This window comes from Pan paniscus, chromosome 14 (genome assembly GCF_029289425.2).
Source record: "Pan paniscus chromosome 14, NHGRI_mPanPan1-v2.0_pri, whole genome shotgun sequence".
NCBI classification, from domain to species: domain Eukaryota; kingdom Metazoa; phylum Chordata; class Mammalia; order Primates; family Hominidae; genus Pan; species Pan paniscus.
In genome coordinates this window covers 38468270-38483679 of record NC_073263.2, presented here as the reverse complement: position 1 = coordinate 38483679, position 15410 = coordinate 38468270, and positions in this window count along the sequence as shown.

Sequence of the window (15410 nt, the reverse complement as noted above, 5' to 3'; positions counted from 1 at the left end):
AGCTTTAAGGACAGATGTAACTCAGGGTCTAGAAATCTTTTTTCTTTTTATCCTCCACCTAGGACCAAATCTATGACCTAAGTTGGAATCTTTCTAGATAAAAAGTTGATTCTAAATATAGCATTAACAGAAGGTCAGAGGCAGTTGGTAGTGTCAATATGATGTGGGAGTCGAAAAGGTGAAAGTAGTGTTGATTGTGATGGAAATGGTGAAGGGATGTGGTGGAAGGCAGTGTCAGTTTGAGGGACGTGAGGAAGGAAGAAGCTTGGGCCTTCTGATGACAAATTCTATACTCTGCTGTTCTTAAAACGTCACTTTGAGTTATTAAATGTTTTAGTCCATTCAGGCTGCTATAGCAGAATATCACAGACTGGATAGATTGTAAACAATAGAATTGTATTTCTCACAGTTCTAGAGGCTGGGAAGTCTGAGATCAAGGTGCTGGAAGATTCAGTGTCTGGTGAAGGCTCACTTTCTTGCTTATAGAAAGCCATCTTTTTGTTGTTTCTTCACATGGTAGAAGGGTAAGAAAACTTTCTGGGGTCTCTTTTATAAGGACACTGATCCCATGTATAATGGCTACACCATCACGACCTAATCACCTCCAAAAAGCCTAACTCCTAATACCATCACCTTGGGGGTGAGGATTTCAACATATGAATTTCAGAAAGACACAAATATTGAGTCTTTGACATTTAGCCCCTGGCCTCCAAGGATGTACTTTGAAACTACTTTTACAAAAATTATAACAGTGAGAAAATTATGACAGTTACAGTGGTTTGACCTGACTCCATCTTGCTTCCAACCTCCATGCTATCCTTGTTCATTCTTGGGCATAGGCCAAACTAGCTTTGGGAGAAACTTAGTTTATAGTTTAACTTTGAAACAAAGATAATAACAGCTCTTCTTGAGAGAAACCCCCCTTCTTGCCTGCAGATCAGACTGCCTTTGTTGGGATAACAAATTTGCCAGAAGATTAGAAATTATGGTTTAGGAGTCATGCAACTAGAGGCCACAAGATGCTAAACCTCCCCAATTGCTCCTAGGGATACCATCATTATTAGTTTAAAACCTAAGATTAGTGCTCAAGATATTTTTCAGACCCTGCACTCAATGGATCAGCTGGCACCACCCAGATTGATAAACTGACTTATCTCGTCTTGTGGTCCCCCACCCAGGAACTGGCTCAGCAAAAGAGGACAGCTTTGACTCCCATGATTTCATCTGCAACCCTACCATTCAGAACTCCCCACTCCTGGGCCTTCTACCTGCCAAATTATCCTTAAAAGACCTGAGTGCTCAAAATTTCAGGGAGATTGATTTGAGTAATGATAAAACTCCAGTCTCCCATTCAGCCATCTCTGTGAAAATTAAACTCTTTCTCTATTGCAATTTCTCTGTCTTGATAAATTGGCTCTATCCAGGCAGCAGGCAAAATGAACCTGTTGGGAGATTACAGTGTCTTTCTAAACATACAAAGTATATTGATTACATCTCAATTGCCTCAAAAGTCTCAACTCCTAGCATCAACTCTAAAATCTGAGATCCAAAGTCTCATATAAATATCTAAATCAGATATGGGTAAGACTCAAGATTCATCTTGAGATAAATTACTCTCCAGCTGCAAATCTGTGAAACAAAATAAATTATGTTTTTAAAGTAAAATGGTGAGACAGGCACAGGATAGACATTTCTCCCAACATGAAAAAATAGGAAAGAAGAAAGGGTTAATGAATCTTGATGAATCTCAATCAAGTTCGAACTACAAGGCAAACTCCATGAGATCATAAGGGTTGAGAATAATAATAATTTGGTTCAATGCTCTGATATCTAGGCTCACTGGGACAGACATCTCATCTTCTGGACCTACTCTGTGTCTTTCCAGAATTCATATGTTAAAATCTAACCTGAGAAGGAATGTACAAAGACTGACTTGGATTTTACAAGACAGGCTCACAGAGCTGTTTGGCTAGAAACACATGCTTTTCTTCAAGACAAGGGAAGAATTACCTTGAAGGCAATTCAAAGACCATCACGGCTGCCTCTTTGGTTTTAAAAGAGGGGCCATTGCCTTACTTTCAACAGGCCAGATGACTCCGCCCGCACATGGGTGCGTGCGCGTGTGCAGACACACACACACACACACACCTGTGAAGTTAAAGGCTAGGATTCAACTAATTTTTCCAGTGCTGCAGGTGAGGGAGGAGAGATCTACCCAGCAGGGGTCATGCACCCAGGGAACTGCTGGACGGCGCTGCCTCCACAGCTCTGAACAGAGACATCTGACTTGTTGAAAGCAGGCGAGGGCGCCACTTCAGCAACCAGGCCCAGCCAGACTCGGCTTTGCCCACAAGCCCATCCCAACCTCACTCACCAGAACCAGACTGCACAAGTCTCTGATGCTTCTCCATGGAGATGGTCTTTGTTTCTTTTATGGAAGAAGGTGACTCACCTGAGAGTGAGCAGACTCTGAATGCCTCTGAAAGGTGAAATGTTTCAGCCTGGGCCAGGCTGGAAGGCACGAGGGTGTGTGGTCAATCCCTCACCTCTGCAGGTTTCCTGGTGCTTGGAGTTAAGTGACAGGTGGAGCTGCTGCCTCTGTGGGCTTCGAACATGAGCTCCCTAAGGACAGGGGTCTTTTGGGTAGGTTGTATCCAGCAACTCATGTTAGTCTGGTCTTATTAAGAAATCACTTCAGGGCACAAATACTTCCATGAACCTGCTGTGGGCTGCATTCAGCCATCTGCTCTGCTATCTGTGAGACAATGTATCCCTGTCCTTCTCTTTCTGGAGAGTGTGAAGTGGATGAATGGGCTAGAGGAGGAGGGAACAAAGCGGTGGACTGAGGACCTGGACAGTGGGCTTCATGGCACAATACTTGGGAATGGTTTAGTTGTTGGGAAGACGACCTGCTCTGGTTAAAGCCAGCATGGTTCTGAGTTGACATCCTGCCTTCCTATGTTTAATCTTCACGGCCACCTGCCACCTTCCACAGCCCTGCCCAATGGTCCTCCCCACCCTGGGGCAAAATCAGCTTGCTCTGAGCACCTGCTGAGATCGGATTCTTCTGCCAAGGGCCCCAGGTTCTCAGCAGATATTTGCAGGGATTTGATTAGCTTTGATGGAAATTTAGGGAAGGGAAGGAACAGAAAGTCCTGAAGCCATGTTACCCCAATTCAGATCGTCCTTCTCAGTTGGAAGCAAAGAGAGAGTATAAAGAATGGGTTTCCATCTTCTGCACCTTAGGTTCTTTGCCCACCAGGGGTCTCAGGGTAGCTCTGCACAGCCAGGTAGGAGGAATAATCTCCAACTGCTCTGCTGTCTGTCAGACAACATATGCTCATTGCACACTGGCAGACAGACAACACTATAGTGGGAATGGGGTGATGGGCCTCCCTGGAAACAGCCTCTCTCCCATCCCCCCTCACTCTTTCGTGCTTGGGGCCTTTGCTTCTCCTCCTTTGCTTGTGGAGCTGCTTAGTGTATAGCTGCGTAAATTCACATAGGGCTGAGTAAGATTGAGATCACTCAACCTGGCCAACTTTTCCCAGGATCTCTCAAAAACCCCCACCCAGGGATGAGAACTCAGAATGTAAACTGAGTCACTATGGGGGATGAAGATCTGACATAAACTGTATTTTCCAGGCACATGTTTGGCTCAGGAAGGGAGGCAGCCTCAAATGAGCCTGCGATACTATGCAGCCAAGGCCTGCAGAAGACCTCCTGGCGTTATTAAACATGTTTATAAATTCAGTCACACAGCGATTTAAAAAACCCTCTGTGAATTACAGCAGTTCATGAATCAACTTCATGAAGCTAACCTGGGCATAAAGGAGGAGGCTGTCTATTCTTAACAGAGTGGCAGCCTCCTGGAATAATATTTCAAGTAAATAGGCAGGAATAGAAACTCCCTTGATGTCACGACAAGACCATTTTGTGAGGAGTAATGTATTTGCATTGCAAGGATTCTAGGTGACACACTAAGCATGCCTTAGACAAGGGTATTGATCATGGGCCTCAGAGGATTGCAATCCAGGACAAGGGCAGCCCAGGAGAAGGGAATCCTCTGCAGGCATGCGCTGTGAGTGAGTCAGCAGACACCTAACTCTACATTGTGGGAGCTGCCCTGGAGACGAGGTCAGCATGCTGTAAGTGGCTGCAGGGAATTCTCTTCCAACATGATGGTGGTCTACGGTAGGAGGCAGCCAGGTGACGACAGGGATGGAGAGCATCCCAGGAGGGAAGGCATATGTGAAAAGCAAAGTGCAGATGGGCAGAAACCAACAGAAATAGGGGTTTCTGTGGAGGGACTGGGCAATGGAGAGAGTGGTGTGAGGAGAACCCAGGGAGACAGAAGGGGCTGTGGCTCTCAGGGGCTTCTAGAACAAGTGAGGAAGCTTGGATTAAATACAAAATGCCACAGGATGCTACTGGTGGGTCGTAAGCAGAAATAATGTTATCTAACATATATTCTTAAAGATTGTGTGTGTGTGTGTGTGTCTGTAAGCATGTGTGAGTTATGTGGTAGTTGTGTGTGAGTGTATGAGTGAGTGTGAGTGTGTGCATGTGTGCATGTGGTCATAAGTATGAGAGTGTTATGAATGTGTGTGGTGGTATGTTTGTGAGTGAATGCGTGTGGTGGTGTGTATATGTGTGTGTTTGTCCATGCGTGTGGAATGGACTGGAGGGAAGCAGGAAATGCGGGCAGGGTATGCAGCTGGCAGGGTAACTGATATTGGCTATGGTCACATAGAGGTGACTGTGGCTTAGAGTCAGACAGTGGCCATAAAGGTGAAGAAATGAGAGATTCAAGTTATATTTTGAAACTGAAATGGGCAGGGCACAGTGGCTCACACCTATAATCCCAGCACTTTGGGAGGCCGAGGCAGGTGGATCACCTGAGGTCAGGAGTTCAAGACTAGCCTGACCAACATGGAGAAATCCCTTCTTTACTAAAAATACAAAAATTAACCTGGTGTGGTGACATGTACTTGTAATCACAGCTACTCAGGAGGCTAAGGCAGGAGAATCGCTTGAACCTGGGAGGCAGAAGTTGCAGTGATTCAGGATTGTGCCACTGCACTCCAGCCTGGCAGCTCGGGCAATGGAGCAAGACTCTGTCTCCAAAAAAATAAAAATGAAAACAAAGAAAGTGAAATGAACAAGGCTTGGAGATGTGTTTAAACCGGGTGAAAAATACAAACAGAGGTATAAATGATAAGTCCTACATTTATGGACTCAAGCAAATGTTGGATAATGGTAATGGTGCCATTTACTGAGACAACAAAGACATAAATGAGAACAGGCTGGTGAGAGAAGGAGGCAGTCGGGACACCTTCACTGGGGATACCTTGGAGTGTAGCTCTCAGGTGGGCCAATGCTGCACAGGAGAGGAGTCCGGGCTGGAGGTGTGACTTTAGACATTGTTGGCATATGGATGGACTAGATGCCAATGGGGGGGATGAGATCACCCAGGGAGAGGCATGTGCATGCGGATCCTGTGTGCTGTCCTCCTAGAATGTTCCAGAGGCCAGGCTTTTCCTTAGAGAACCTGCTACCCCTCTGACCCCCCAAACACGATTATGTATTGTTTAAACATTGCCTCCATTTTGGCTCTGGAGGACAGATGGTGGGGCACTGCCCTGCTTCACACCTCTGACCCCCCAAACACGATTATGTATTGTTTAAACATTGCTTCCATTTTGGCTCTGGAGGACAGATGGTGGGGCACTGCCCTGCTTCAAACCTCTGACCTGCAGCAGGTAATGTGGCAGATCAATGAAAGGAAGTCATTACCCCTCACCAGCTTTACAGAGTTATAACTGACATATACAATTGGATATATGTAATGAGCTTTGATATACACATACATTGTGAAATAATTACCACTATCAAGCTAACGAACATATTCGTCACCTCACATCGTTACATAGTGTGTGTCTGTGTGTCTGTAGTGAGATACGTAAGACCCACTCTTAACAAATTTCAAGTGTTCTGAAGGTTGATTTGGCAAAATAAAAATTAAAACACCCTCTATATAAGAAAAAAATTAACAAAATAAAACATATGTGCAAAATATTTACCACATATACATATCAGATGAAAAAGTCTTGATTTTACAGAGAATTCTTTCAAATCAACAAGAAGAGGACACTAATTTAAAATTGGGCAAAGTACTTTTTTCCAGATCTACAAGTGATCCATGCATATAGGCAAAAACATTTAATGTTCCTGGTAAGACAAGGAATTTAAGAGAAACGAGGAATGAAATACTGTTTTCTATCCACAGAGTTTGCGAGGACAAGGAGCAGCATACTTACACTGCTGCTGAAAGTTTAAGTTGTTGATGACTTTCAAATAGAAATTTGGTGGTGAAGTACCGCATTTAAAAAATGCATATGCCCTTTACCCTTCAATTCCATTATACTAAAATTTCTTTAGGAAATAATTAGAGATACATGCAATTTGTTTTCCTCAGTCTGCTTAAAACAGAAATGTAGTAGAGTAAGGTACTTCACTTACTCAGGTTACCTACTTTGCCTCTGTAAGTATTTGAGTTTGTAACTCCTGTTTTATAGTATATTATATATATATAAAGAAAAAGAAAAAAAGATTGATACTTTAAAAGAATTATTACAAGATACAGCTTTCCTTTATGCATTTATGATAAATATTTGTGAAAATACTGAATTTGTTTAAGGTAAAACTGTTTTTTTCAAAAATTTTTTTTCCCACCTTAGATTTTTTTTCCCCTAATTAGTGTAAATCAACACAAGAAAGCAAAATTTGCCTCCATAAAGTGAGTCAACATGTGAAATTTAGGGGACATGCAGAAATCTAGATTTCAGGCTTTTCTTAAAGAATCAAATCTGCTACCAGCTGAGCCCTTATCACCATTTAGCCTGCTGTGCAGAGGTTGCCCCTTCATACGGGCCATATGCTATCCAATTTCCTACTGTGACTCTCTAGTTACTTCACTTACTCAGGTTAACTACTTTGCCTCTGTAAGTATTTGAGTGTGCAACTCCTGTTTTATAGTATATTTTGGTAATGATTTCAAGGATTTGAAGACAGTTTATACTTGATATAAATAGTAATTATTACATAATTACTAGAAATATAAAAATAAAAATATAAAAATTATTATGAAAATAGTAATTGTATTTATCACTCACAGGGCTTACCAAATAGTCATACTCAGGTTTTTGATTTATTACAAAGGCTGCTTTTCAATTAATGTAGTGAGTACAGAGGAGGACAGAAGATGTTAGTGGTTGTAGTGGCTGTTTAATAAACAGTTTATTGCACTGGCAAAGGGCTGGAGCAGTCCATATGGGCCTATGATGTTAGGTCCTTATGGAGTTCTATATAACCTAAACTCTAATCATGTTAATCCTCACAGGCTAATAAATATTGTATTTTCTTCAGAAGAAAATTAATATTTCTCAATTTCTATTATTTTTGTTTTTGTGAACTGGTATTTTCTGTGAAATTTTAGTCTCTTCAGAAGTAAAGGGAATCGTTTGATTTGTGCTTAGAGATTTTATTATTTATACATTTTATTATATGCATATGTTTTTATTATATATAGATTTATTACATATCAGCTCTTTATTACAATGAAAGGATACAAAGCAAAATTAGCAAAGGGAAAAGGTGTAGTGGTAAAATCTGGAGGAAATCAGGCACAGGTTTCCAGGGATCTTCTCCTGTGGGGTTACCAGAATGTACTTCATTCCTTCAGCCTCAAAATTTGACCACACATGTGCAGTGTTGTCTATCACTACCACAGTCTTGTTAGAGGCTCAGCGCTCAAGTTTTTAATGGAGACTAGTCACATAGGCAATCTCTCTCCAATGTACTCAACTTCCAGACTCCCAGAAGGAAAGCAGCTGTTTGGAGACAACTGCATTGTTTATGCAAACAGTTTAGGACACAGTGAACTACTCATCTCAGTTAGGGAATATTGGGGACTCTCCCAATTCCAAGTTCCCAAATGCCAACCAGAGGCCAGTCAGGCAAGCAGGCCTTTCTAAAGATGGCAGTCTCATGCCTGCTATATGAAATCTCCTCTGCACAGCAGTTATAGTCCCTACTTAATTTTTGTTGTTGTCTTAACATTTTATTTTAAATGCAAACAATATAATGATATAACACGGTACTGGTTTCAGTTGTAGGATCCATCAAAACTTGCAAGACTGGTTACTTTTTTGGCTTTTGGTGAATAACAGTATTTGTATGTAAGTTACTATGGCAATATTAGGTAATTATAATTTGTCCTTCTTATCTGATTAACATTTCAGTAAAATTGTTAGATGAAGTAAGCATAATAATTTCTAATTTAAAATTACAATAAAAATTGTCTTATGTAGATGGTCCACTTTTCATTCATATTGTGTCAAATTTCTATTTCTAACTGCAAAATAAGATGAAATATTTATCATTTTTATCAATTTTTCTCTTGGCTAAGTATGCAATTTAAATTATAGGCTTTACATATTTTTGTATACTTCAGATTTGGGAGATAATGCTCATATTCTCTTACTTTGACCTTTCATGATCTCTAATTTTCAAGGTGTCTATATTAGTCTGTTTTTCATTACCATAAAAGATACCTGAGACTGGGTAATTCAAAGAGAGACTTATTTGCCTCACTATTCTCAAGGCTGTACAACCATGGCACCAGCACCTGCTCAGCTTCTGGTGAGGCCCTGGCAACTTGCCACTAGCTCCCCAGAATTTCTTCTTAAGCTTCTCTCTGAATTAGTGGTACGGTTCAGAGAAGAGAGGCTCTTAAGGAAGTGATCTTTCCAGTGGTTCTTTTCACGGGAGGTAATCCGGCAGGTGAATTTGAGCCTTGTTTACATCATACATGGGGCGGAGAAAATAGCCAGAATTAAATAAACCTAACAGCGTCTTCCCCAAAAGAGGATTCATGAGAGTAAGTACGTTGATCTCTCTTGAGCTCTTCTCCACTGGCAGCTGGAAAGCCTTTGCAAGGATCCTTCTCCCTGGACTTCCGTCTGTGTTTTTCCATGCTTCAAGATATGGTGCCCATAGACCTAGCTTCTTGTGATAGGGTGTTTTATCTTAAACTAAACAATTTCAGCTGTAGAGCTGAGGTAACTGTGTTGTGTCATAAAAAAATAAGTACAGTAATTTCCCCTTATCCATGGGGGATACTTTCCAAGACCACAGCGAATGCCTGAAACCGTGGCTAATGCTGAACCCTATATATACTGTTTTTTCCTAAACATATATATCTATGATAAAGTTTAATTTACACATTAGGCACAGAAATAGTAACTAATAATGAAATAGAAAAATTGCAACAATATACTGTAATAAAACTTATATGAATATGGGCTCTCATAATATGCTGTAATCTCCCTTCTTGTGATGATGTGAGGTGATACAATGCCTATATGATGAAATGCAGTGAGATGAATGAAGTAGGCATTGTAATGTAGTGTTAGGTTACTATTGACCTTCTGACATATAGTAACCTGCTTTGGGTGATTGTGGATCATGGAGCCATGATGTTGATGGTTGGATGTCAGGAGCAGACTGGGAGTACAGCATATAAAGTGAGAATACACCGGACAAAGGGAAGATTCCCATTCTGGGTGGCATGGAGCAGAATAGCTCAAGATTTCATCACGCTTCTCAGAATGGCATACTATGTAAAATGTATGAATTGTTTATTTCTGGAATTTTCCATTTAATATTTTTGGACTGTGGTTGACTGTAAGTAACTAAAACCACACAAATCAAAACTGCTGATGTAATACTGTGAAATATGTTTGTTTTTCAACCCCGTTTCCTGGCATACAACTCATAAAATCCTTAGAATCTCCAAAATGATGTCTTTTGTATGCTAATTATTGAATGATGGCTGGCAGCACCAGCATGGGGGCTGGTCACCAGGAAGAAGACCAAGGCATGATTAGAGGGCTGGGACTTTCAGCCCCACCATCCAGCCTCCTGGGAGGGGAGAGGGGCTGAAGGTTAATCACTGATGGCCAGTGATTAAATCAGTCATGCCTATATAATGAAGTTTTCATAAAAACCCAAAGGACTGGGTTCAGAGAGCTTCCAGATAGCTGTACACATAGAGATTCCTGGAGGGTGGAGCACTCAGAGAGGGCATAGAAACTTGGTGGCTCTTCTCCCATACCTCGCCCTACAATCTCTTCAGCTGTAGTCTTTGTTTTTGTTATTGTGTTTTGTTTTGTTTTGTTTTTGAGAAGGAGTTTCACTCTTGTTGCCAAGGCTGGAGTGAAATGGTGTGATCTTGTCTCATTGCAACCTCCGCCTCCTGGGTTCAAGTGATTTTTTTGTATTTTTTGGAGAGAAGGGGTTTTCACCATGTTATCCAGGCTGGTCTCAAACTCCTGACCTCAGGTGATCCACCTGCCTCGGCCTCCCAAAGTGCTGGGATTACAGGCGTGAGCCACTGTGCCCTGCCATCTGTAGTCTTTGTAATTTCCTTTATAATAAACTGGTAAACGTGTTTCCCTGAGTTCTTTGAGCAGCTCTAGGAAGTTAATCAAACCCAAAGATGGGGTCATGGGAACCCCAACTTGAAGCAAGTCAATCAGAAGTTTTGGAGGCCCCGACTTGCAACTGATGGTTGCAGGGGAAGTCGTATGAGACTGAGCCTTCAGCCTGTGGGATCTGATGCTATCTCTAGGTAGATAGTACTATAATTGAATTGGAGGTCACTCAGCTGCTGTCAGCTGCAGAAGTGATTACTTGCTTGTTGGTGGGGAAATACCCCACACCTTTGGTCACAGAAGTGTTTTGTGTTGATGATTGTTGTTGTGCTGTGAGGGCATAGGAAAAACGTGTGTGTTTTTTCTATACATATAGTGGATAAGGGGGGATTACTGTATACTCTATCCTAACTGCTCCTAGTTTATTTGTTCAGAAATCATGATCCTTAAGTTTGACATTCTTTGCTTATCATACTGATCCTGCTAATGATAACATTTTGTCAGTCTGATATGATTTTGTTAGGATTATGACTACTGTACACCACAGTTAACTTGTAGGTATCACATTTTGATAAATGGTATTTATTAAATAAATACATTTGATAAAGACAAAGAAGAGAAAGTAAGACTTCTTTCTTAATGCATTAATTGCCTACCAATAGTATAGTTAATAGTAATCCTAGTATAATCTGCAGGTATATCCCAAGGGAATGCTTTGTAAAAAATTGTCAGAGTCCAAAGTTATTAACTTGTATCTTATCTTTCTTCTGAGCAGCAGGGCTAGATAGAAATTAATCATTTTTATTAATCTCCTCAAAGTGTTTGGTGTTGTTGGTTTTTCCCATTTTTTGTTTTAATTGGTTTCATCTTTGATGTCTGATATGGTTTGGATGTGTGTCCCCACTCAAATCTCATGTGGATCTATAATCCCCAGTGTTAGAGGTGGGGCCTGGAGAGGGTGATTGGATCTTGGGGGTAGATTTTCCCCCTAGTTCTGTGTCTCAGTAGCAAGTGAGTTCTCATGAGATCTGGTTGTTTAAAAGTGTGTGGCACCTCCCCCACCCCCTTCCTCCTGCTCCAGCCATGTGAAGTGCTGGTGACCCCTTTACCTTCCACCATGATTATAAGCTTCCAAGGCCTCCCAGAAGCTGAGTAGATGCCAGCATTATGCTTCCTGTACAGCCTGCAGAACCATGAGCCAATTAAACCTCTTTTCTTTATAAATTACCCAGTCTCAGGTATTTCCTTATATCAATGCAAGAACAGACTAATACAATGTCATAGTCCTTTTGTCCTGCTGTAACAAAATACTATAGACTGGGTAGCTTATAAACAACAGAAATTGATTTCTTACAGTTCTGGAAACTGTGAAGTCCAAGATCAAGGTGCTGTCAAATTTGGTGTCTGGTGAGGGACCACTTCCTGCTTTATAGATGTGTTCTTTTTCCCTATGTTCTCACATGGCAGAAGAGACAAAGAAGCTCTCTAGGAACTCTGTATAAGGGTACCAATTCCATTCATGAATGAGGGCTTGGTCCCCATGACCTAGTCACCTCCAAAAAGCCTCATCTAGCAATAACATCACCTCTGTGATTAGGTTTTAACATATAAATTTTGGCGGGGCACAAACTTTCAGACCACGGCAGATGTTTACTATTTTCTTTCCTCTGCTTCCTTTGCATATAATTTCCTCTTCTTTTTTCTAGTTTCTTAAGGCAGCAGTCCAAGTAATTGATTTGGTACTCTTCTAATGCAGGACATTCAGTGCTAAACATTTTTATTTAAGTGCTGTGTAGCTGCATTCCATAACCTCTGACATATTGTGTTTTCAGCATATCGAATGTTCAAAATACTTTCTAATTTCACTTTTTATTATCTCTTTGACTCAGAGTTATTTGGATGTGCATTACTTAGTTTCCAAATAATTGAGTTTTTCCAGGGATATTTTTGTTATTGGTCTCTAATTTGATTGCTTTCAGTCAGGAACATACTTTGTATGGCTTAAATCCTTTTGACTTCATTCTTTTATTAACATTTATTGTATGATCTAGAATGTGGTCTATTTTGGTAACTGTTCCATGGGTACTTGAGAAGGATAGCGCTATTCAAGTCTACTCTGTCTTGCTGATTTTCTGCCTTCCTGTTCTATCAGTTCAGTAAGGGGTGTTGAAATCCCAGACTATACTTGTGAATTTGTCTATCTCTTTTTGCAGTTCTATTCATTCTTGCCTCCCATATTTTGAAGCCGTCATATTATTGTATGAATAAACATTTAGAACTGTTATGTTTCTGTTATTTTGAAATGACCTTGTTAGTGCTGATAATATTTTTGCTGTGAAATCTCCTTTGGTGTCAATACAGCCACTTCCCCTCTGTCTTGTTTTGGTAAGTGTTAGCATGGTATATCTTGTTCTATTCTTTGAACCAATTTGTGTCTTTACATTTAAAGTGCATTCTTTATAGGCAGCATATTGTTGGGTCTTGCTTTTCTATCCAGCCTGAGATTCCGCCTTTAATTGAGGTTTTTAGAACAGTTTCATTTATAGTGTGATTATCGAGTTAGATTTGTCTGTCATGGTGCTGTTTGGTTTCTATTAGTCCCAGCTTATCTTTGTTTCCTTTTTCTGCTTTCTCTGCTTTTTTTTAGATTAGTCAAGTAATTTTTATGATTTAGTTTTATATCTCTTTTTTGACTTGTGAGCTATAGCTCTTTTTTTTTTTAATTTAAGTACTGTTGTAACTGCATTCCATAACTTCTGATATGTTGTGTTTTCAGCACATTGGATGTTCGAAATCCTTTTTTTTTTTTTTTTTTTTTTTTTGAGATTTTGAGACAGAGTTTCGCTCTATTGCCCAGGCTGGAGTGCAGTTGTGGGATCTCGGCTCACTGCAACCTCCACCTCCAGGGTTCAAGTGATTCTCCTGCCTCAGCCTCCCGAGTAGCTGGGATTAAAGGCATGCACCATTATGTCCAGATAATTTTTTGTATTTTTAGTAGAGACTGGGGTTTCACCATGCTGGCCAGGCTGGTCTCGATCTCCTGACCTCGTGATCTGCCCGCCTTGGCCTCCCAAAGTGCTGGGATTACAGGTGTGAGCTACCACGCCCGGTCGTTCGAAATACTTTCCAATTATACTTTTTATTAACTCTTTGACCCTGGGTTATCTGGATGTGTGTTACTTGGTTTGGCTGTCTTAGTGGTTGCTTCAGGATTTATAGTATACAATTTTAAATTATCATAGTTCACCTTCGAGTAATATTATACCACATCCTATACAGTATAAGAAAATTATAATAGAATACTTTTATTTCTTCTCTCCCAGCCAGCTTCTTTCTGGATCTGTGAAGTTTATAAAGTTTTCAGCTGTTTTTTCCTCAAATGTTTTTTCTGCCTCTCTTGCTTTCTGGGGGCTTCTATATTAGCCGCTCGAAGTTTTCTCACAGTTCACTAATGTCTCAACTTTATGAATCTTTTCTTTTGTGATGTCTAATCTGTGCTTATATTTATCTAGTGTAATTTTCATCTCTAACATTGGAGTTTGCATCTCTACAAGTGCAGTTTGATTTTTAAAAGTATCTTTATGGCTCAACTTACCTTGTTGAGATTTATTTAGGGATACGGCTGAGTTATTTACAAACAGCTTGATCCTGTCCATTCTTGCTTTTATGATTTGGGCTAATTCCTCATTCCTGAGGCAAGATCTTTCTGATTATTTATCGTCCTGTGAATTAGGAGTCTTTTCCAGCCTGCTCTTGGGAATGGACACCCTTCCTCACACTATGTGATCACCAGGCACAGTTTCCTTTAGTATTTTTAGGATTTTTCCCCTTGGTGTTGGATAGTTTCCTAGTACACATGCCATGTTCAATATTCTGCCAAATACCCAGGAGGGTATCTCTGCATCTCCAGGGTTCTTTCTCTGTACCTCTGTTTTCTCTCCAGTGTTCTGACCTGTGGTTTCTGTCTGCTTTGGTTTGACCAGGCTCTCAGCTTCATCACTCCAACTCAGGGAGACTGCACCTCAGTTTGTTAATTTCTGTGCCATGACCTGGAAACGCTATCAAGGCAGAGAGCTGGAGCATTGAAGGCTTACTTTATATTTTTCTTCTGTCTTCTAGGAATTATTGTCTTCTTTGCCTGAAGTCCACTGTCTTGAAAATTATTTTAAAATATTTTTTGTCTGTTTGTTTTTGGTTATTTTAGCTAAGAAGGAAAATCAGTACCTGTTGCTCTATCTTGGCTAGAAGCAAATTGTAATAGATCTTCAGCACATGCCATAGACTGGCTAGAATGCTTTTTCCCCTCTTTGCTTAACTACTTTCATCTTATTTTTCATTTCTCAGTGTAGCCGTCTCTTCCTCAGGGAAATCTTCCCTGGGCCCGGTATTGATTAAATTCTCTTATGTCAGCATAGAACTCTGTTATCTTTTTCTGTCTTTGTTCTTCACTACACTATAAGCTAACCAAGAGCAGAAGTTTTGTCTGTTTTATCTGCAGAGCTTAGTATAGTGTCTCTTACATTTAGGGACTCATATATTTGTTCAGTGTATGAATGAGTGAATGTTAAAATATGCAGTCCTTCATAGCTAAAAAGCACTTATAAATTTTATTTCTACCTTGTTTTCTCCCTGATACAGGCTCTGTTAGCCTGGATGCAGTTTGCCTATGTGAAAGATCAGTAGAACTTAAAAATGATTACAGTGAATAACTTACAGTAGAAATTGAAAAAATGATAAATGAGTTTAGTGTACTACCAAAGGAACTATCTGAAACAAAAGAAATTAGGTCAGGCGTGGTGGCTTACGCCTGTAATCCCAGCACTTTGGGAGGCTGAGGTGGGTAGATCACGAGGTCAGGAGTTCGGACCAGCCTGGCCAACATGGTGAAACCCTGTCTCTACTAAAAATACAAAA